This window comes from Thunnus thynnus, chromosome 7 (assembly GCF_963924715.1).
Source record: "Thunnus thynnus chromosome 7, fThuThy2.1, whole genome shotgun sequence".
NCBI classification, from domain to species: Eukaryota; Metazoa; Chordata; class Actinopteri; order Scombriformes; family Scombridae; genus Thunnus; species Thunnus thynnus.
The window spans coordinates 30,355,819-30,380,918 of record NC_089523.1 but is presented as its reverse complement, the minus strand read 5'-3'; the positions used below and the strand labels follow the sequence as shown (position 1 = coordinate 30,380,918).

Sequence of the window (25,100 nt, the reverse complement as noted above, 5' to 3'; positions counted from 1 at the left end):
ATTGATAGATTTACGGAGAAGAGTAAAACTGTGAATTCCCTTCACATTGCACTATACTGTTATTTCACCCATCTTTCTGAAGGAAAGACAGAAAAGTGTATCTACCCCTCCCCAACCCTCCAACTCCCCCCCCCCAACCCCCTCCTGTCCCCATCTGTCTTTTCCTCTCTCCACACACACACACACACACACACACACACACACACACACACACACACACCACCTGAATAATTTACACCCACTACTTCCTCTCCCACACTAACCTGTCACCTCCTCAGCTTCTCTGTAGCTTTTGTTTACATGCTCTGTGTGTATTTATGCATGTGTGTGTGTTTGTGAGCGTGCACTATGTGTCTGTGTGTGTGTGTGTGTGTGTGTGTGAGTGGGTGATGTGCGTAGGCATGCGCTTATGTTTGTTGTTTTCGGGGGGGGGGGGGGGGGGGGGTTAGGCTCTCTTAGCGGCTCAGACACACACAGAGACAACAACGTTTTAACCTACAAGTAGCTGCTGTGCTCTGCAGAAATCCGCCCACTCCACTTGCTCAGGACTCAAACCGCAGCGATGTGACAAACAGCTCGGAGCTGCTGGCTGCCAAAAAACACTCCACCTGCTCCGAACGCGGGGTGGAAACTCACCTCACACACCCTGCTGGACGGGATCGTTTCTCTCTCAATGGAAGGTGAAAAGTCGGCCATCTGCGTGTTGCACATGCTACACACGTTAGGATTAGTACATTTAAACTAGTGTCAAATGCTTCAGGTGATTCAACCATACATCTTATTTTATCCAGACACTTTGATACAGTTATCATCTTTCTGGTGTCACTTGAATAGACAGCTGAAGTTTCTGCAGATTCTACTTGTATCTATTTCACATTTTATTCTATTTTTCAGTTCAGTTATTGTGAATGCTAACGTGAACCCTGGGGCCACGTTTCACAAGGTGACGCAAAATTACTACAACCTACTTCATTGTACAATGTTACTGGTTGTCTGATATGGTGACCTCACCACAGGTGTCGACTGAACGGCATTTCTGGTTTCTGGCGTTTTATTAAAAACGTTTCTATTTGTCAAGAGTTCTGGTTGATGGACAGGATGTGTTGCTGGTTAACTCACTTTACAACGGCCTTGGTTTGAAAGTTATTGTGAATGTTAACGTGCACCTCCGGACCACGTTGCACAAGTTGATGCTAAATTACTACAACCTACTTCATTGTACAACGTTACTGGTTGTCTGATATGGTGACCTAACAGGATGACTTCCCCAATGGATGCTCACATTACCGACAGGTGCCCAAACTCACAAGCATCCACAGAATCGGTGCTTCTGACTTCAATAGTAGTTCAAGCTATTTCCAATCCATAACAGCTTTGTTGTTCTCCACACACGTTTGAAATTAGCAGAAGAGCTAATTTTGTACTTTTGTACCTTTGGAGAGACTTTAAAATGTAAAATTAAACTGATATATCGCACAGACGCTGCTAATTTAAAGTTACTAACTGCACATGAGAAATAGTTTTATTAAATTGCAATGTCTGTCCCATAATCTATTAACAAACAGTTTATGTATTTTTAAAGAAATTACTCACTTGGAAACACGCAAAACAAAAATAACATAACCAGCAACAAATGCTTTTATGTCGCCAGATTGCAGTGATGATTATTCCCCACAGATCCATTCAAATCTGATCTGTGGAGTTAAATATATCCCTGATACAAGTACATTTATTTACTGACTGCAGTACAAACAAATATGATGTTAGTTTAGCCGAGATAAAGATGACAGGAGCACAAAAGCATCTTAAACACACACATTCAATATGAAGGCTGCAAGTTTTATCCTGGTTTGCATCAGATACTATTTTCATAATGTACCATCTGATAAAGTGTGTGTGTGTGTGTGAGGGTACAGTACTGCATGTGCCTCTGAGACTGAGGTTCTTCTGGGAACTCAAAGCTATGTGAATAATTTAGTGAGTTCAATATTCACAGCTGAGAAGGTCCCAGACAGAACTGAGCTGGAGCTTTATGAGGAGAACATGCATAGTTTAGTTTTTCTATTTTTACTTATTTATATGTTTTACTATGTTATTGTAAATGTATGCAATCCTTTATCTCCGGAGCTGAAATGACTTGTAGGGTCAAAAATCGCTTCTTCAATTACCTTCAATGCCTCCACGAGTTGTTTGCTGCTGTTTGATCTGCTGACCGTGTTGATAAGTGGGTCAAACAACAATAACTAACCTACGTGCACCTGTATATTTCACCTCACTCAGTATCTTTGCTTCATGTCTCTTCCTCCACACGGCCCTTTCAACTCTCCCACTCACCCCCCGCCCCCCCCCCCCTCTCCCCCCCGGGGACTTATGGACTTATTTTATATTCTTTCTGCATTGACTTCACGCTGAATTATCATATGAAAGGCATTTTTCCTTTATACTATATGTTATGGCAGATTTATAGGGGTATTGTGAAGGACCTGCACCTCCTCGGCGTCATGTGAAGACAACAATGGCTGTGATTGGTCAGTTTTGGGGGCTGCTTTATATTCTCTTCATGTTCACAGAAGATTTGAAGACGGTGGAGACAACACGGAGCTGATGGAAAACAGGCTCAGTGATCTTCTCATTTTCATTTAGATAGCAACGCCGTTTCCAATGCAAACCTCCACGTTCTCTCACAAACATTTGAGATTGTAATGAATGCAACTCATACTGTATATCTACTGTAGTACTACTGTGAAAGTTAAATTCCTCACAGCATAAATCTGCTTAACACTTACAAGCAGGAGGTGTGTTCCTTTAAAGTCAAGGCTTCGGTCTATGCTTGTGGTCATGACTCACAGGCTGACATGTCTCACATCAAGGATTTGATTGACACTTTTAACACGGAGGCTGAAGCTTAGTGTCTGCTCCTGAGAAAATATCTTTTTTTTTTGTCTGACTGATGCGCTGGCCGGTAAAACGGTCTGACCCACCTTGACACAGCTCAGAGGCCGCCGGCTGATATGGCAGATTATTAATAAAAAAAAAAAATCTTTACAGGTGTGTGCGAATGACTTGGAGGTTCGCATTCAAAATTGAGAATTTAGAGTGACATTTACGGTTGACTGGAAAGACCGAAAGCTCAGTTGAGCAGCATAATGTGATGTATCGTTGTGACGCAGCTTGTCGAAGTGAGAAGTCAATGTGTGCTGTTTCAGTGCAGCCTGCGGGGAGCTGTGAAGACTCACTGCTCCTCTCTCAGTTGGAGCGAAGCCTCCTCCTGCCTCCCGGAGGAGGAGGTGTTGGGTTGGTCTCATCCCAGAACTGATCACATTTATTCCCCTTCTGATTTAGTTGTGAATGTAATAATTTATAGAGTTTGATGTGTTGCATGCTGATGATTTAATGCACTGTGCTCAAATTGGACAATTTTGCAAGAAGTTTAGTGCCAGTGCAGGAAGTGTGACGTTTATAGAAAAGTTCAGGCTTGAGATTGAAATTGGAGGTTGACGGACGTGTAGCGTGTTCTTCTTTGACACCAGACGATGAGGTTTATATCTCACCTCATGTGAACAGTCAGATTTTCGGTTACATTTCTCACTATGATGGAATTTTTTCTTAAATTAAGTGCTTCAGTTGCCTAAAATAACCAGAACCTGAACTGTTCAGATACTGTCAGCTGAAAAATGTTCTGATGCCTTGTCATTTAATACAGTTTGGAGTTTTGCACAACATTCTGTTTGGAAATTGTATTAGTTTGATTGTTAGCCTTAGTAATGTAAAGTCGCTTTATGTTGTGTCAAAGGCACTCAAGGGCGAGGAAGTTAAACAGCAACCAATCCTTTAATTCTACATTGACAAAATAATGAAAATGTTGTCACACTTGTTATGCATTTTATCTATAAGATGTATTTTGGAGAAGGACCTCGAAGAGCGACCTGCTTGTTCTGCACTGACATTATGAGTCACTAAACTCTTTTTCTTTTGAAGTATCTTTGGAATATGTGGAGGGAAAGATTATTGCAACTCAATGTACAACTAAGTACATTATCTCTGCATTTTACCTTTACAATTTCGCAATTTCAGGTATCACAAGGGTTATTATTTATTCTCTCCCAACTTTCATACCTTACATGGCAAAAATATTTAAATTTTAACTTAATGTGACATCATTTCTGACAGACAGATGGAGGGAAAGGGAGGAAAGAAAGGAAAAGAAATTATTAGAGAAGTGAAGAAATGCTGGAGTTTATTGGCAGCTTAAATTTTATTGCCATACTGACAACTTGGTTATATTTCATTGCAATATTCTAGAGAACTAGGAGCGTTTTCTGATATGCCGCCTCCATCGGTGCTTTCCAAAACTGTTACAAATCACTGTTAAAAAATAATGATGTTTACGTCTGGTTAGGTTTAGGCACAAAAACCACTTGGTTAGGGTTTGGGAAAGATCATGGTTTGGGTTAAAATGCAACCTTCGTTCTTATTGCAACAGTAAACACCACGACAATCGTAATTACGGTTTTTAAAGCGATATTTATCTAGCCATCTAACCAACCCACCATCTCGAAATATGGAAATTTGTCACCTAATTTGGACGTCATCTGAACTGCGTCACTTCTCCAGGTCATTACTACTGACACTAGATGGCATCTGTCACTCAAACGCAACTATTGGTCGTTTTTGGCTACTGAATTGACGACCTATACTGTCGTTTTTCTCGGGAGGACGGGTTGTGACAATCACGGCAGAGTTTTAGGAATTCACTTCTTTTTCAGATGAAAGAGGTTCAATGTAAATAAAAGGAACAGAGACGGGGCAGACAGGGTATCATGATTTAAAAGGCAGGTTAGTTACAGAGTATCAGCTGTGAGATTCCACTGGATTTATAATCAGATGGAGGAGATAAAAGGAAGTGACGGATGAGGAAAGGTGCTGAGGAGGAGGAGGAGGACAGGCGATCAGTGTTGTAATGGGAGAGAGAGGAAGGATTTATCAGGCGCTGGGCTGAGTGACAGAGTAGTTACATGTTCTTTGTAGACAAGAACCCGTCTATACTGGGACTTCATGAACAGATGAGATGTGGGAAATACAGGGAGCGTTGGGAGGCGGGAGGAAGGCAGAGAGTCTTTAAGATCTGCTGCCAGTTATCATCTCACACTAAATACCACTAAAATACCACCAGTACGACTCAGAAGATGTTCACTTTTTCAGTATTTAACCAAAACCATAATCTTTCCGTAACCTTTAACCAACTACTTTGAGTTGCTATGTCCACTCTCCCTTCTCTCTTTATTAAATTACTGTTTATAGAATACAAAATATAGCGTCAAACTGCTTTAAAATTAGGCACTCGTGCATGTTTTGCTGATATAAAAAGACATTTTTTTGGGATTTGATGGAGGGGTTTGTGTAAGACAGCTAGTATTTATGGGTGCTTTTTATGTCTTCATGCTGACAGTAAATCCTTTTAAAGGCAGACATTTTGACTTGTCAAAGCAGGAAAAGCACAGATGCAATAATTATATATAATACTAAAATAAAATAATAATAATTGAAAGAAATGAATAGCGTTAATGACGGCTGCATTGCATTGAGGTGAGCCAGTTCCAGACTCTTGTATTGTGCGTTGACTGACATGACTTGCTGGGACAGTTAAATGAACGGAGTTAATGTTATTTCAGTCAGCCAACTCACATGGAGTAAATTATTATATAAACGTATAACCTTTACAGCAGTAGAGTTTGGCGTCTAGACTCTAGACCCGGTCGTTCCCCGCTCCCCGCTGTGTGAGATCAATGTTCCCTTGTGGGGAGCGACGAGGTCAGAGCGATACTAACTTCCCCCCTGGGGGAAGATAAACTCAGAGCCTGCAGGTGGATGATGGGGTGGATGTGAGGTGGATTTGAAATGCTGTATGAACGGCAAGCAAGGAAGCATGTGAGCGGTGTGGCAGCAGGTACGCAGCAAAGTGTGAGCAGAGCACTGAGGGCTTAATTATAAGGGTGTGTTGGATATATGTTGCAGTGAGGAGAGCATGGCATGTGAGTTGGGCTCGCAGGCATCTCTTCCTTATTTACACTCCAGCTTTTTCCTGCCTCGACGAGTCAAAATGTCTGCAGTGAGAAGAGCTTTTGATCTGTCTGCATGAACAGGGAAACGTCTTCATTCAAAGTTCTTATCCAGTTTTTTTTTTCCAAATTTCTTCAGATATTTTAAAAGTTTGCAAAGTAAAGATTTTTTTTAATCGTTACTTGCATTAATCTATACTGACAGTCATATCTACAAGAGGTTTATCGACGTGACTTCCTCTTATGCTTTACAGAGGAAACATAAAACCAGAAAATAACATTTGAAACGATTAAAATATGAAATTATTCTAAATAAAGTGTCAAGATAAGATATTAGGACAGTTACATCAGATCAGTATTGTACAACAAGCGGTTTGGGTTATGAAACAACAAAAAGCTCCCTGAAATCTCATCCTATAATCCATCACATCTCCCCCCTTCAGCTCCACAGAAATATGTCGAGTCTTCTGGTTTATGCAAATATAAACATGGTGTCTTTGGGGTGGAATTTAGGAAATTGTGAAACCGATTGCAATATGGGGTGTTAGTGAGTGTGTATGTGTTTGCATTTTGTTTCTCACAGATGGCTTATTCCTAAAATGGACGTGAGCAGGACGGCTGTGATTTTCTTGTCTGTATATATAGTTTCAGAATAGTAATGAGGCTCCAGTATAATATGGCAGCAGCAGCTCCTGCTGAGATGTAACAGCGGAACAGGTCGCATTAAAATAAAATTATACAATAAACCTCCCACAGAGCTCCAGAGGGGACACACAGCAGCTTCTGGACCCACCAGTAACACATCACTAATGAGGGTTTTCTATTATTATTATAGTTATGTCATGTCCAGCATCGTATTCATGTTGTGAACATCTGTAAATTAAAATTCGATGGTTATGATAGATGATAGATAGTGGAACATCTGTAAAATTAGTGTTCATACTTAATTGCCTGTCACGGTCTTAATTATTTGCAATTATTTTGGTTGCAAGTCTGTTTAATAATATTCTCAATTAATGTTTTATACTAGTTAAATGATCCTCCTCACTTCTCCACTGCTATATAATGTACACTTGTCCAGTATGGTCATAGGACAGTACTGGTCCAGTTATCTACACAAGACATTTCTGTAATATTTAAGATATTTAACATTTGCCCTCTTCATCAATTTAAGATCCTTTAATATGCCTGGGTACATAATTTTAATATCAAAATCAATATCTGTGTTGCGCCCCTACTGGTTGAGATGTACCACATGACCACAATGCACTTTCAGCTATCAAATAAGGGAAAAACATACCAAAAATAATCTTAAATAAATGGAATATTTGTATGAATAACAGGATAATATGACTGAAACAAATAGTCCCTTAATTAATTTGTTGATAGACACAAAAATGACTAATCGTTTTAGTCATTTTTAAAGCAAAAATGCCAAACATTTTCTGATTTCAGCTTCCCAAATGTGAGGATTTGTTGTGTTTCTGAGTCATATATGATTGTAAACTGAACATATTTGGATTCTCTGGTTTTGGAGTAATTTTTCATTATTGTTTGACATGTTACAGACAAAATGATTAATACTAATAGTTAGTTACAACCCTACAAAATACTACAGGTTTATGTCCCAAATGGAGCCGGAAGGGAAAAGGCAAAACTCCAAATTAATACCCAGCAGACGATCCGAATACCTTTGAAGCAAGGAGGACAGAAATGTTTTCTAACAAATGACAATTCACTGAAATATGACTGTTACTTGCTTTGCTCAGAGCCTCCTCGTTACAAAAGATGCTGATGTGCTGAAACTGGCGAGAATCATTCAGAGAGCATATTTAATCACATCAAACTGAGTCCCATATGTCATCCTGTGTATTTCAGCCAATTGCTTACTCAGAGAAGACAACATCAGTCGTCAGCCAGATGAAACAGACACGTCTTCATCTTAGCCTCCTTCATTCCTCTAATTTCACTCCTTACACTTCAAACAACTCTCTTTTTTTTCTTTAAACCAGGAAGAAAAAAAAGCAGCTGAGTGAGAGAAAAAGTAATTAGATGTAAATTACTATAATTGACGTTATTGATCTGGAAAAACTAGTTTGTGCTAAAACTATTGGCCATATTGGTCTTTGGTTCATTTCCTCTGCTGGTTAGCTTGCATGGTATTTCAAGGAGTAAAGGCCATCACATACAAACCTGTAATCCTTTTGTTCTGATGATTTCACATTTATCACACTTATAACACCACCTCTCAGTCTGTCTGTCTCTCTAAATGATAAACTGTTATTTAAGGCTAACTGAAGCAACCATTAACACCTATAAGATGACCCGACACAGTTGCTAAACCGAGCCTCAGACTCCTCACTCCCCCCGCGGTCAGCAGCATCACTCATCACCTCGCTGCTGTTACAAAGCCTGAAGTACCATAATTGACATTTACAAGACATATGAGCTATCAAAGCATGGTGTGTCTCGGTTCCCCCCAAAAGCTAAATGATGAATACTAATCAACATCAAGGTATATGTGACATATGGGACATGCACGGTATGTAAGACATACAATTTATAATATACAACAACAGCCTGCAGCTGTATGGAGGCCGGAGGGGGAGCAGGTCTTCTGAAGAAAACTCTTTCTCTTTGCTTTTCACACTTTCCATGGCATAAAAGTAGCTTATATGGTTTGTCAGGTTGCAGCCACAGGGGAAGCCCAGAGGAAAACTGTGATTTAGGTTTTTCGGTACAAAACTCCGCACAGAGCGTCTCGAATCAGACAGCATACAGGGTGACGAAATCAATAAAGAGGCAAGACAGTGATGAAGCGAGCATCCCGAAGCCAAATCAAAAATCTTAATCTATGTTTAACGTCCTGTTTACCAGGAATCCGTATCATAAAGATTTATAAGAACAATACTTCCTGTTTATACCTCTCAAGGTGATGGTAACTGTATGTATGATGTGACATTACTGAAAATGACTAGAATATGATATTTCCAGGAAGAAATCATGAGTCATCTGCCATGTCATTCTTTCATTTCACAGTTTTCATTCCTCTATACGCATTTATCCCTCTTCAGAGAATCAGGTAACCATGGTTGCTGGTAAACCGAGCTGTGTGATAAACAGCTGTCACACAACACTACACCTTCCTGATGTCATCCACGTAACATAATGCATCACAAAAACAAATTCGACTAAACGGTCTCCTCATATACTCACGCTGATGACCATAAATTACTCTCTCCTCGTCATGGAAAACACGGATTACGATGACATGACTCAGTGAAAACCATTAACTTAACATTCAACTGTTATGTGCAGAAGCTGCTTGGAATGAGACATAAGCTCAGCCAACCACACTAGAATGATGACGGGGGTTAAAAACAATTTGTTCCCGGCAACATATTGGTCTGTAATAGCAGCAGTTTGAGCTATGGATCATCCATTTCAGATAAACACACTGCATTAGATGAGATTAGAAAGCAATACAGCCTGCTGCGGTGCAGGGGGAATAGAAGGTGTAACAACGAGCTGCTGACGCCAAACCTCTCAGCTGCTGAGCTGCATCCCGAAGGTTTGACTGTAGAGGATTTTATCTCATATCAAAGAGAAAATGAAACGTCCCTTTGCATTTATTCTGGATGACAACCAATGAATGCGAACATCTGAAAACAATAGGCCCAAACATGTACTCCCAGGGTTGTCAAAAGGCATTCTGGGTAATATGGGATGTAGAGACAAGATAAGAACGAGGTGCATCGAAGCGAGAACATTAAAGTTAAACTCCTCAAGGATTTAATTATTTCAAACTTGCATTTTTGATGATGGTTATAGTGGGCAGGGGTTGGATTTTTATTTCAACAGTCATTCCACGTATTTTCCAGGCGGCAACCTCTCTGGAGTTGAAAAATGGAGCCAATAAAGCCAAAAACTGCAGTTTCTCAAATGACCACTTAAGGCTCCAAAAGTGAGTCAATCCCCACAGACCCCCCAGGTTAAAATGTCCGACTTTACAGCAGAAATAAACATGTTTACAGCCTGGTGCAAAAAGTGCTTTTGGTCTCTGGAGCTACTTTCCGCATTCATGACAACTGCACAGGGGTTGAATTTTTATATAGCTCATAGCTTTAAATCTTATTAAGGCTTAAAGTTGGGCATAATTAAGGGCGTGGCCGCTTTGAGTGACAGGTGGGTGCCGTCACAGGCAAGTCGCTACCACAGTGACAACATTGGTTAGGTAACGCAACCAGAGAATATACATTTTGACATTTTAAGTACAATTTTCAACAGAATTCTGGGAGCTGTAGAAGTGAAATGCAGTTTCCATTGCCACCAGTTACGAGGACTGAAACATTAAGCATTTTAACCTATATTTATAATAATTTTGCTCATATATTTGTGCCTCTACACTGACGAGAACCACATGTAAGTTTAGTGTGTTCAGACTTACAGATTCGATTTCCGCAGTAGAGATCCTGTTGAGAGGGCATGTGTTGCAGAGGGTTAACCGTAGAATTAGGGTTCATAAAATTATCATGTTCACTGTATGTCCTCATAATATATTAACACTACACAGCATGTTGCGAGTGGAAATAGCTGGCAATGACTTCAGGGTTTACGTTTAACTTACTGTAGTCAGCAGAACTCTTTATAAATCTTCTGATAATTTGCTATTAGCAGTCTGTTGGCGAACAAGAAGTTCCACCACTAGAACGGTTAATAGAAAACCCCCATTACATATTTTATACATCATTACATATCATCAATCAGCAACGTTCAGCGCATTTCAGAAGCCGTACTGTATATTCATGATAAAGTGCCATAATTTAACTTTACCCTCGGCCACCCATGTGCATCCAGTTCAGTTTGCTATTTCCTATATTTCCCAGAATACCAGCTGCCAGAGACTGTGCCCGGGGTTTATGCATCTGGTATATTGAGGTAGAGAAGGTGATGCAGGAGAAAAGAGGAAAAAGTGAAAGTCATGTCCCTTGACCCTGTCTCAGTAAATTTCTGAGCGTTAAAGCAAAATGGTGACTGTAGAAATACAACCTTACTTTCTAATTTATTGTTAATATACTGTATGTTTGCAGACACCATTTGACTGCTGAGGAGTGATGGTCAGATACCACTACATATGGGGAAATAATCAACGGAACAAAATGTTTTTTTGATTCAACGCAGCTCTAAAAAAAACAACAACAGATGTCTTTGTAAACGTTGAGTAAACACACAGATATGGATTCCTTGGCCCAGACTAATATGTATGCACACTGGCAAATTAGATTATATCCAAATAGTGCAAATGTGAAAACACACAACTTTCACATTGACAATATGGGGTTAATTCTGCATCTAAATACACCGTGAGGTGCTATTTAAATACTATTAAATACTAAAGAGCTCCTAATCCATCCTGTTTCCCTCTTTTCTCTTCCAGCCGTTTATAGTTTCAAAGTCACGGAGTGTCATCTCCTCTCTCTCTCCTTGTTGTCCAGTAAACGTCTCTATTGTCTTGTATTTGCACCAGAAAACATGAACTCAGGACACAAACAATGAGGGACAAAAGCAGAAATTAAACTTGCACTATTTAGGACGTAAACAGATTCCCTTTCACACACACATACACGATGACTCTTCTGGAATTGTGACAACACAACAACCAGGAAATAAATAATAAATATAAATAAAACTGCCTCGGCTTCATGTTGGTTGGTCTCGTAGGAATACGTGCAAATGTTTGTATTTTCGTTTTCTCTTGTGTTCCAGGTGTTATTTGATTAATGGTCACTTTACTCAACTGACTGCAAACTTTTTCAACCTGTTTAAATTTTATCTGTGTTTTTGTAAGATACTGTCTCTAATTAAGACCTGACGTTTAGCTGTTTAAGACATCTATCATGTCTTGTGAACAACATTTTGCTGCTGAATTTGAAATATTGATTATAAAGCAAACTGTACATCAGAACTGACATCACACGTTCTTCTTCATGCAATAACAAAAGCTTTATGGGAGGAAACAATGAAGTTCAAGTCCAATCTGGTAGATTGTTGGTTCTTAAAACTTTTCATGTTGGATTAAATACACATTTTTGCCTCATCTGAGAGGAAAATTACTGCTGTAAACAGGTAAATGTCTTAATACACTGTCCCTGCTACAACACCCGCTTCTCTCAGAAGTTAACTCACATACACAGTTGTCCTGCCAAAGTTTGCCAAATTTTCAGTCGCCATGTGAAAAATTTCATTTTCCTCCCTCCACACTGTGTTCTAGAAAAGAAGCAATCTAAAATAATAACCACATTAAGTTTGTCAGAGTCATTTTCAACCACAAAACTTTAAAGCAGCATCTAAATTTGTCACCACAAAAGCCTAAAAGAGAATTAAACGTTGTGTTCATCCTCTCACTTTCTGATTTTGTCCCATCTTTAATGACCTGTCAGTGGTAAAATATGTTATAGATTTTATTAAATAAAAGTGTAACATGATGAATCTTTAGACTGAAACCTTATGTGTCGTCTTCAATACACAAACACAGATTTGAAAGTGTTTGTGCGCGTTGATATTGAAACGGTCACCGACATGCTTCAGCTGCACAGTTCAAACAGATGCTTTGCTTTCTCAGTTGCCTCTTTCTCTAATTTCCCACCAGGACACAGGTGAGCGTGATGAGTACTGACAGTGATCTGTCATCCGTGTTGTTTGAGAGAAAATGTTGTTTTAGGGACTTTTTCAAAAGGTGATTAAGTCGACCTTGGATCCCTAAATGCACCAGAGGAAAACTCTCACACAGTATTGATGGTAAATCAGATTTCCAAGGATGCTAAGATTTAATCTTTAATATTTAAATGTGTAATAGCAACTTCTATTTTGCATCCAAAGTGATTGGAGAACTAAATAAATACCTCAAGATGATAAGTTATAAATAAGTTAGTAATCTGAGGTGGCATCTATCTTCAACCCCTGCAGATAGAAAGTGTGCACTGTAACTTGCATTGAATCTAAAGAACATTTTCTGCTTCGTTGCCGCAGGATGTTCCTACCTTGCTGCTATTTTTGCTCTCTGCCGTTATTCCTCTCTTCCTTCCTCTTTCTCCCAGTTTTCCATCCCTCCAGATCTTCCTGTGGGTTCCCTTTACTCCCTTATTTATCCATCCAACTGTGCCGTATTGTTTCCCGCTACAGTAGCTTTCTGTGTGTTTGCTTTAATTGTTGAGAAGGAGGCTTCTTTCATATGCGAATCACGTACTGGTGCAGGTCAACTGGTAACCAGCATAAGAAGGAAAAGTAAAAACCTGCACACTGACTCTGAAGCACAACATTTCCCAGCTGGATCTTCTGCGTATAAAATCAATAAGATTAGTGCTGCATTGAGGAGGATTTGTTCATAAAATTACAACTCTTCCTCTCTGCTCTCTGCTCTGCAGTTGGTTTCGCTCTGGTGGGTCGCTCAGATCTTTCTACATATGCTTACACGTTATCATGAATGCTCGCTTGGAGTTCGGTTACCTTAAGGTTCTTATAAACACTAGACAAATAAATATATATATAGCATTCAACAAACTCATCCACAGCTGTGTGGCTGGAAACATCCAATCACATTCACGCAGGTGTGCTACAACACGGATGTTTTAACCCGACGCCGTCACAGTTCACTCAGCCGATTACGCTCTGCTGCAGCTCCCTCCGTCACCATGACCACCTCCTGCCTTTGTGGTGTAGTTTATACTGTTGATTTTAACTGACGTTCATGTACTGTGTGTGTTTATCGGGGGGGGATTAGCTCTCCTCGTCACAGCCCGGATTCTTTGAGAGCTCCTCAAACAGCAGAACAAATCTAACCGTGTAACCGTTTGCTGTAAATGGTAATTTCTTGACCCTAAGTGTCTCTGACTGAACGAAGCTTAAGTGAAAAACAGTCGGCACAAGGAGAAACTGTTTTGTAAAACACAGGTGTAACGATCACCCTGAAGGCAGGCGTTCTCACAAAAGGAGGTGTTTCCTTATTTGTTGAGGTAATGTGCTACGGTATCAGGTATGTAAATGTGCTTTTATCCAACTGCAGGATGTGACTCATCAAAACTCAAGACGTGAAATTTAAACGGAAAACAAGCAACGATACAAAATTTCATCCACAGTCGGTAGATATTCTTCCTGTCTTTTTTTTCTCTTTGGATTTTGTAGGTTTAAAACATTACAGAGCAGCCGACTCATTGCAGACTCGTGCTCGTATCTTTTTCCATCGGCATGCTCTTAATTCTTCCAACAAAACGCTTAAACTCATGTACACACACATGTGATGGAATATTTCCAATCAGGAAGTGGTTTGTTTCCTGCACATAGTGCTCAGTTATTAATTTTCTCAAAAAGCTGTTTGATTCCATTGATTACCCACAACTCTCCAAACAACATGTTATCTGGTGTTTATAGCTCAACATTGAGAATGAACACATGATAACATAAAATGCTACTATTATGTAAGTCAAGTGATAAAAGCTGATACATTTTGTTGATAATTCACACAATTAATTGTAGGTGTTTTTACGTCAGCTGCATGTGTTGACGTCTGCCACAGTGTCACATTTGATACAACCAGATGACAACAAATGCAGATTTCACATCAAATGGTGGCAAATGTTGAAACAGGAAAAAAGTCTGGATGGACAACATTTATGGACAATTTTTGGACTATATAGAGAACGCAGAAAATGTGAGATAACTGTAGTAAAACTGTGGCTGTTAGTTTACACCGTCTTCAAATAAGTCGTCACTCTATGACCACATGTTTTCTCTGAATGCTGGAGGACGGACTGAATAATATTTGTCAAAAGTTCTGACTGTTTCTGACTGATCAGCATGGCTGATGTCTCAGTCTTCCTGTGGTTGTTTGACTGCGTAAAGCAAACAAAAATCTTTTCCTCTCACTCAACTGACATCATTACAACTAAAATCCAAAGTGACATTAAATCCCAAAAGAACCATTGACCAGATTTTAAATTATTTTATCCTTCCAAGTGAAGAACAGCAGCTGGCACACCCCAGCTTAGTGACGATAAAATGGAAATTAGCTCATGTTTGACTGCACAGTGTGTCTCATCAAACACATGACGTGTTCTTTAATCTGTCACCATAACAAAATAACCTGAAGGTACAGAAAAATGGTTTGGCTGTTATAAACATCTGTACTGTTGCGCAACTGTAAAAAGTTCAAAATTACTGTAGCGGGAGATAAAAATATAAAAAAAACACACATATAACATGTAACAGAGGATGGAACAGATTATACTGAGGAAACAGGGAGACCTACACCTGGATACACTGTGTGTACTGTTGTAGCACATTTAGAGAGAAATGGAGCGAGACGCCTTCCTCTGTCTTCAGTCTTCCATTGCTGCCTCTGTTTCCCCCTTCATCTGTCTCAGCAAACTTTACAGAGAGAGAGAGAGAGAGAGAGAGAGACAGAGAGAGAGAGAGAGAGAGAGAGAGAGAGAGAGAGAGAGAGAGAGAGAGTGTGTATGTGTGTGTGTGTGTGTGTAACTGAGAGCCATCCATCTCCCTCCCACAGTCACCCTCTATAATTACGGTGGGCCTGCCTTCCCTCCATGCCATATTCTCCTCATTACTTTGCACATTACAATGTGTGTGTGGTGTGTTTGTGTGTGTGTGTGTGTGTGTGTGTGTATGTGTGAGAGAGAGAGAAAGTGTGTGTGTGCTTATCGAATACCCAGACAACACCAGCTTCGCTCCTTGGTAATCTCACTCTACATCAGCTGTCACCTTTTCTGAGCTGAAACAAAAGGCTTGGAGAACACACACACACACACACACACACACACACACACACACACACATCTACACACAAACACACATAGACACACAATACACACAATAAGGTGTCAGGGTGTCTGGCATGACACTGAAGGTATCTTTATTGTGATTGTGATTAACAAGATAACCTGCTACATGAGGTAAAAACACACACGGGGATTCTTATGCTCAGAATAAGTTTGGTCTGTCAGGTTTACGTTAACGAGGGACGTAGTGGAGAACAAATCCACTAAAACTTCATATAAAAAGATGCTAGATGTATAACTTTTTGACTCTGAAACCTAACTTCCCATGAATCTTGATTAAGAGTCACTGACATCCCTGGATAGCAGCAATTAACTAACATGAAGTGTTACAAAAGTGGGTCTGGAATGGATTTCATTGTACAATAAAACCTGATTTCTGCCATAAAAGCAATTCCACAGCTATCTCCTTCAATAATATGCAAAGCAGCAGCTCTTGTGTGTGCTCCAATAACTTCTCTCTGCAGCATGAGTACCTGCTACAGCACTGGGTGGTAAAATCTGAACATCTCATTAACATAAAACAATTATTATTTTGATAGCGTTCAACAACTACAGCTCCCATGAGGCTCTCTGTTCAGAGTTTCTGTGAGTAAGACTCACGGGGGATGTTGCTGTTGACTAGGATGAACCTTTGCCATCAGCACAGAGCCTCACAGCAGCTTTATGTGTTGAATAGTAATAAAATAATCATTGCTCTATAATGAAACTTCACTACCCAGTAGACTTAGATACTAATTTAGATTAGGATATGGACAGAGAACTAAGGGGTGGGTGAAAAAAATCAATCAATTTTTGTAATAATGTTGGTTAATAATGTTATAATGAAATGGAAAAGGTGGACCAGTGCAACAGCTCCCATATGCTACAGTTATCTTGTAGTTCATTTTCATTTTGGATGCAATAACTTAATAATAATACCTTTGTATAGCTCTCCATCACCCAGAGACTAACGTTAGCAGTTGCCTGACCAACTCACACTGCAGCACTTTACAAAATAAAACTCTGACTCGGTCCACGTTCTGTTTCATGTCAAGAGTCCTGCGTTCATACAGCATTTTGGGTAACGATGCTTTCACAGAACCAGCTGTGCAGCAGAGAAGCTGCTCTCTGCTGCTGGAGACATGAAGAGATGAAGGTCTGCTTTTTTTTTAAAAAAAAAAAGAAGAGCTGCATACTCTCGAGTGACCTTGATCGAGTTACGGTATGTTTCATATTGCATTTCAGTGGACTAAAGCCACAAGCGAATGGTTTTCACACAGCGCGCTGGAGTGAGAGCCTTAAAAAATCGTGCTCACCTTTCAATTTATTCTATCGAGAATCGGTTTTTGAATCGAATTTGTCACGGCTACAACCATGCCTCTAGTTTCCTCTTGTTCGCCCTCCCCTGTGCTCTTCCCCTGTTTGTCTCTCAGTGTACGTGTGTGTCTGTGTGGCGTGGGTGTGTGGCGCTCCTTCCCCGACTCTCCTGGCTCCCTGGCTACGTGCTGATCGCACACACCTGTCTTCCATCATGCTCGTCATCCTGCAGCATATGTACTTCACCCACTCATCGCTGGATCCTCGTTTCAGCCGCGGTGTTTGTACACTTCAGGCTTCGGGCCACTCTTGTTTTAGTGATTGTTTTCTGGTGCTGGACTTTGACTAACTGCTGTCTCTTGTTCTAGTGCTCCTGGATCACAACCCGTCTGCCTGCCTGCCTGCCTGCCTGTCTGCTTGCTCGCTCGCTCTCCAACCCATTACCACCTGCCACCATCTGATAACCTTACACTATTTCCCCCTCATTCATCATCGTCCTCCAGTCCACTGCCCCTGCCAGCTTCTCCTCTGTTCCTTCCACCTTCATCTCTCACATAACGGCAATAAAAGCTCTTAATCATCTCCATCTTCATCTACATTTGTGATACCAAGAGATTGCCAAATATCCCCCTGCAGAAAACCCAAGAAGAAGGAAAGACAGATGGAAAATTAAAGGTACCTGATTGTAATTTTATTTACTTTTGATACCCTTTTTTAGAATTATCGATTCATCCATCACAACCAGGTCAGAGTGATGAAAGGATGGATTTTGGGTGTGGGCTGACAAATCTGCACTGCAGAGAGGGGATCTGTAGTTTGGAGAGAGATTCAGAAGCAAGAGAGGAGAAAAGAGAGAAATAGCTGCAGGGGAGAGACAGAACGAGGGGGAAAAAGGAGTGCGGCCACAAAACAGCACAACATTGATGAGGTAGGGAAGGGAGAAGTGAGAACAAAGCAAACAGGAGGAGACAGATGAAGGTGAAATCATCTGGATAAGAACGAATGAAGAGAAAAGATGAAGAGAAAGCTGGAGAGCGTGAGAGCAGGTGACAGTCGTGGAGGGGAAAAAAAGGGAGAAAAGAGAAAGAAAATCATAAAAAAAAACAGGAAGGAGGAGGAGAATTGGACAGCAGGACTGTGGGAAATCAAATGGAATAAAAGACAAAAAAGCAAGAAGGAGGGACTGTTCGGAAAGAGAGATGGCAGGGAGAGAGGAGGAAGCCAGCAGAGGAGGAGGAGGAGGAGAGGAAATCTTAATCACCCAACTGGAAGGGAGAGAAACAGAGGGGGAGTGAGAGGAGGCAATTTACAATGAAGTGGACGGATGAAGTTAAAGAAGGGAAGGAGAGCAAGCTAAAGGGGAGAGACAGAAACAGAGTTTTACTAAGGGAGTGGCTCCTCTTTCGATCAATATCCAGCTTTAAAATTCATCCGCACGGTCTCGAAGTGCAAGGGGAGCAGTTTCTCCACACATAATTAAAATTGTATTTTATCCATTTCCAACACAAGCTATTTGTTTCTGATTTGTTTTGTCATTAAGGAGTGTAATCATCTGCTGCCACTACTAGTTGTTTAGTGTCTGGGGCCCAATCTGTTTTTAGAGATGGTCCACATTCACCTCCGCAATCACGCTCCAGCTAACAAGCATTTAAAAATGATCCAATGAGCCTTACATACTTACTAACACTTACACATACTTAAACTCATGGCTGTAATTATGAAACTTAATTTGTGCTGGAAAGGTTTTAGATTCAAACTTACACATAAGTGTTGACTGACTCCAGTGGTTATCATATATTATATGCATATATTAACATCACCCAGGTTACCATGAATTACATGTTATCAATTATGTTTACACAGTTGCTTTTTATCTTTTGTTCCTCAGCCACACTCCTCCCTTCTCTCCCTCAAAAGCCTCACAGTGTAAATTAATCTGAGTCGGTTTTGTCCAAATGTTCCTGTCCCTCTATCCGTATAGTGACTGTATGTATAAAATATGACCTCACCAGTCGATTGCAGATTTCTAGGAGACAGAGTTGCATAACCGAGTTCAGGGGAATCCACAGCAAGTGTTCACTTCATGGTCTGAAACCTCTTAAACCTGCAGTGTGGAACTTTAACATATAAATGACATTCAAGCCTTTACCAATGAGTTCACACAATGCTGATTAAGCCTATCACTGCCAGGTGAATCTCTCTGTATTTCACAGTATACAGAGTTTTTAAATCTCATGTCAGGAGGGACATTCCTGCACAGTAGAGACTTCCGCCGGCCGAGCTAGCTAACCTCCCGTTAGCCCTCTGCTAACTTGAATGTGGATAAAATAATTGAATCATGCGGCTCTTCTAGACTTTCCAAATGTTATCGGACTGAATGGATCAAATTCTGATAGTGAAACGAGTCATTATGCGGGAGTTGTGTGACACTATCCACTATTTCACAGCTGCAACAATAGTGATGGAGTAGGCTACGGTGTAGCCTATAACATATAACGTGTTGATAGTGTTTTTGTAATTACTCTCACTGCCAGAAGGGGGAGACAAAAGTCTACAGTAATGTAATCACTTTTTTTCAGTAATGAGTAGTGTAAGGGACAGGGAGTCACCTGATACTAGTTTAGTTCAGGATTGGAAGGTGTATGAATCGTTCAGCTGAGTTCGGGACTGTGTGCAGTCACTGAGGCTATGCTAACGCTATGCTAACGCTAGCTAATGGATGGTCAGTAAATCCATCTGAACTATTTAGAAAGATTTACTTGACTGTTTGCTTGTTAAACCACAAACGTCTCATTTTCTGTTTCTACATGTGTTAAATACCAAAGATGAAACTGTGTGTGTGGAGGATTTTGAGTTGCTTAAAGGCAACTTTGACGATGGAGTGAAGTAGAGAATAATGTAACATGTTACTTTTGCTGCTGAGTAGTGAGTAATGTAATTTAATAATTTTTAATAATGAGTGATGTGTAATCACTAAAAGTAATTTATCCAACACTGTTAAGTAGGACCCTGTATGACATGAAGTTGCAGTAATGCTTGATCTGGTAAATACTGGAGAAGCAGTGTTTATATTTCCTAAGTGCCACTGATGTTTTTCAGTCCATTGGTCACCAGAGGTAACATAAACTGATGCTTTGTAAACTAGATTCTAGCAAAGTTTGCAGTCCAGTCAGAAATGTACATGACTGCAAACTCAACTCCTGCAGTGTGCAGCTCATTAAAATATAAGTAACTGTCAGGGACTTTGACCAAGAGGCTAAAACTGGAACTAAGTGCCTTCGGTAGAGGAAGAAGAGGAAGAAGTAATGTCCTTGAGTTCTTGAGAAAACGTTTCCACAGTGAGAAACAGGTGAGAGAGAAAGAGACAGAAAAAACGCAGCAGCAAATGACTAGAGAGAGATCCTTACATTATGTGTGTGTGTATGCGGATGTGAGTGTGTGTGTGTGAGTTGAGAGTTTATGAGGTTAGGATGTAATAAAGACAAACATATACTGTACATCAGTTTCATTTCTGCTCTGTCTGACCTTATTAGGATGTATAAATCGAGGGGGAAGCCACAAACACACATACACATTTCAGCAGGAGAGAATAATGTATGTGTGTGTGTGTGTGTGTGTGTGTGTGTGTGTGTGTGTGTGTGTTAGGCCTTGACAGAGGGTGAAAGCAGAGGAAAGACTGGAGAGAGAGAGAGAGAGAGAGGTAGGCACAGGACTGATGGAAAATGTATCTTCTTAAACAAACACACACTCATGCAGAAACAAACACTTGAGTCAAGTCCTCTTCGAGTCATCACCATTTATATCCTTGTTACTGAACCCTGCATCTCCTCACACACACACACACACACACACACACACACACACACACACACACACACACAGAGGCACAGACGTCTTCAAGGTCTCTTCTAAGAAAGCCAATTACTACCCGCCGCCCACCGCTGTATCCAGGCAGAAGCCATTAGAGACAACACACACAACAGGTGCCGCACACAGAGCCGTAACCTTTTATAGAGAGAAGTCGAGTCACGTCACGCACAGCATGGCGTTCACACGCCGATGTCTGGCCGATATACCAGCTTATAATAAGACAGGAAGTTGATGAAGTGGTGAGACTTGATAACTCTCTTCAGATATTCCTTAATGAGAAGCTTTCAGAACTTGTTATGCATGAGAGAGCTGCTGAATAAAAGTGTTAACCCTAACCCTTTGGTCAAAGTATTGTTAAAATCTGCTCATATCTGTCACCCCTATGATTTGGTTAAGATGTTTAAAACAGTTTGTATTGTTAGGATCATCCAGTCAAAGTATGAGTGCAAATCACCCTGCAAAATGTCAGTGTTGGTTGATTAATGTGCACAAATCAACAATACACAAACACTGACTAAAGACCTCACAAGAAATTCATGCCAACGTTCAAAGTTAATGGTTTACAAGATGTGAATTGGACAAGAATCTGTTAAAAGGGACATATTATGGTTTTTTTTCTGGTTTTCTGTTACTTAACTTGAGGTAAACATTATGTTCAAATGCTCCCTGCAAGTCAAAAGCCAGGACTTCAACCTGCTCTGCACGCTGACATTTTTTTCTGCCTTGCCGACAAGCTGGAGCAGCCAGAAGTCGGCCTTGACGCAGCTTCTGGAGGCTAACCAATCAGAACGGAGAGGGCTCACTGGGAAGGGGAGGCCTCAGGCTGTCTGTAACAGCTCTTTGAAAGGTCAGTGTGAGTTAAACAAGGAGTTTTTTTTTTAAAAAAAACTGTAAATTATGCAAAGATATTCCAGAAGAGCCTTAAAATTTAAATATAGACCTGGAAATGTGCAGAATGTGTTATTAACACCTTTCCACTGCTCTCAAAATAAAGGTAAAAACATTGTGGGCATGTAGTCTAGAGCCACAACTGACGATCTGTTGATTATTTTCTCAATTAATCGATTAGATGTTCGGTCTATAAAATGTCAGAAAAAGGTGATAAATGTCAATCGCTGTTGACAAAAACATCCTCAAATGTATTGTTTGGTCCCGTCCAACAGTCCACAACCCAAAGATATTCAGTTTACTGTCATAGAGGACTAAAGAAACCAGAAATATTAATCAATTATCAAAATAGTTGGCAATTAATCTATTAATCGAGTAATTGTTGCAGCTTTAATATACAGTAGTCTGTACATAAAAGACCTTCTTCTTACTTCTTAAACATGTCGTCATGTTGGGCATAAAACAGAATTTCACAAATACATAAATCCAATACCAAGAGCCGTGACTAACATGTCAGGAGTCCAAGCTCGACTTATTGATCGTATGTCTTTTTCCACACATAGGAGGAATGTTAGATCTTTCTAATGGAGAAATATTGATTATCCCTCAACCCATTTTTATCTAGTGACTCAAAAAGCCACTGATGTGCATCAGTCTGTGCTGTTCAGTAAGAGGAATGGATTGGATTTTTAAATAAAACCATTCAGGTTGAGAAGCAGCAGTGAAAAAAAAAAATTCCATCCCTGGAGGTAACAAGGTTATGAGTTCAAATCCCCTTGGACTCACCAATTTAAATACTACAAACGTTATGAAAGGAGAAGTGGAAGCAAAGGGAAAACATGAAAGCCTCTGGCAAACAATGGCTGAATGATTAAAGGAAGATATATGTGTGTGTCTGGCTGTGAAGAGGAAAGCTGGGCAGGTATTGACACAGAAGCACTGCCATGAACGCTGTCAGGGATTAAATTGTATGTTTTTATGTCTGTATATTTCTAAAAATCTGCTGTTTTTACTGTAAATGTGTGGGTTTTTTTGTACATTCAAAATAACTCTATTAAAACTATGGAGAAAATATGCAAGGAAGCTGACTAATTCAAAAATCGATAAAAAGAGCACAGGCATCCAGGGTAACCAGAATAACGACAGTATAGGTCTAAAATTCAAGGTGGCAACAATCACCTATAGTTACGTTTACGCCATCTAGCAACCATAGTAATTATGAGAAGTGACGCGGTTCACATAACGTCTATATAAGGTGATTTGCCTTATTAGGAGGAAGCTGGTGGATGGAAAAAAAGTGGACTTTGTTGCAGGAGACTGATCAAAAATGCATAGAAGGAGCAAAACCACTGAGTTTAAATGTATTAATTAACCTATTGAATGGTTGCACAACTACAGCCAGCAGCAGCAGCAGCAGCAGCAGCAGCAGCATGAATATACATCAGCTGCCTTTTCATTGAAACATTGATAGCATAGTAGTGGTGATATATATATTAATATTTAGAGTGTTATGTATTTATATTTTAGAACTTCACATACTTCACAGACATGTTTTTTTCTCTCTCAAAGGCCTCGTTCTCAAGTTTTTCCTTGCTGCTGTTGGGTAAATTTAAAAGTACGGTCTTGACCTGCTCTAAGTGAAAAGTGCCCCAAGATCACTTCTGTTGTGATTTGGTGCCGTATAAATAAAATAGACTTGACTCCACTTAAAGAGAACGAGAGGAGTTCATGTGATCGCCCCGACTCCGCCTGCTGATTCTATATTCCTCCTACTGATAATGTATTCAGCTTCTCCTCCACAGTCCGCCAAGCTGCACCGACGCCTGTGGTAACCAGAAGTGTAAAATATGTGCTGGTCACGTCCATGTGCATTAGCACCCTATTTTAGAGAGATACATCCCGAGATTATTTCCTTATTTGGATCGAAACAGTCCTGCCAAGTGTTGCAAATGTAAGAGTGGTGTGTGAAGTGAAGTTTACAGAATTTCTGGGTATCAAACTTTGCAAATAAAAACACCGAAGGAATGCAAACTTGCAAAGTTACCTTGCATAACTAAAATATGCTCAAAAGCTGAATGCAAAAAAAAAAAAAAAAAGAAATCAAGTGAGGCAAAAGGGAGAGAAAGTCAGAAATATACATCATCACTCACTCACTCAAGCATTTATATATGTGACAACACAAAATCATAGAGAGCAGTCGGTTTATAATGAACTACTGTTTTAACCGCCGCACGTACGCACATGCATACAGAGCAGCCCTCGGATTCCTGGCTGCGGATAACAGCAGCGAGATGTTTAGTATTCAGAGTGAAGGAAGAAAACCAGAGGGGAGAATGAGCTCAGTAACAAGGCAGAAACTTCATGACTCCCTCACTGAGACTGTTGCCGTGTGAGTGTGCCGATCTGCATGTGTGTGTGTGGCTAAATCTCTCCCCATGACACACTTGTTCATGCATAAACCCATACTTATTACAACTTTTTGTGGTTGTGCTTCCCTCTGTGTGTGTGTGTGTGTGTGTGTGTGACTGCATCACCCTACAGTACTTCTTCTCACACAAGTGCACAAAGGTAATTTACTTACCCAAACCAAACTCATGGGGTCGCGAGGGTTCAGCTGCCCTGAAACAGTACAAGAAATGTAATTAAGGGATATTCTGAACTGAACACAGAGTAAAGTACATTTAGCAAAAATTTTAATCATTTACTCTCAAATCGAATCAGAGCGCCGCTCTTGATGACTTCTCAAATGTGATGAGAAGCTGCATCGCATTTACACACAGTGACCCTGCACACACACGTACATTTCCTCAGGAATCTATCACGGTGCAGAGCCGTTCAAATAGTGAACCAAGTTTCTTTTCAGCAGTAATGTCCTGAGACACTCAAGCGAAACAAAAGCGTCTCGGTTCAATAAGAAGCTCATTTGTTTTTTACCGTGACTGAAAATGATTATTTCTTCTGCAACCATAGAAAATGATTAAGAGAATCAGTGGTCAATATTTCTATTGAACACAAGGGAGACTCAGGAGGTTTTTACTTATTAGTCTTGAGTGTTGTGTGTATGTGTGTGTGTGTGTGTGTGTTTTGTGCCAATTACTCCAGCCTATGCTGAATTAGATAAATGGAGATTCGATGG

The 25,100-nt window shown here is 40.2% G+C and overlaps 1 protein-coding gene across 1 annotated transcript in view; it reads right to left on the bottom strand.

Moving 5' to 3' along the window:
- Positions 1 to 25,100, bottom strand: part of slc8a2b (solute carrier family 8 member 2b) — a 172,964-nt gene that overhangs the window by 87,822 nt on the left and 60,042 nt on the right. The window contains exon 2 of the mRNA XM_067595470.1: positions 24,546 to 24,583. The gene's annotated coding sequence lies outside the window, so the exon portion shown is untranslated. The remainder of the gene's footprint in view (positions 1 to 24,545; positions 24,584 to 25,100) is intronic.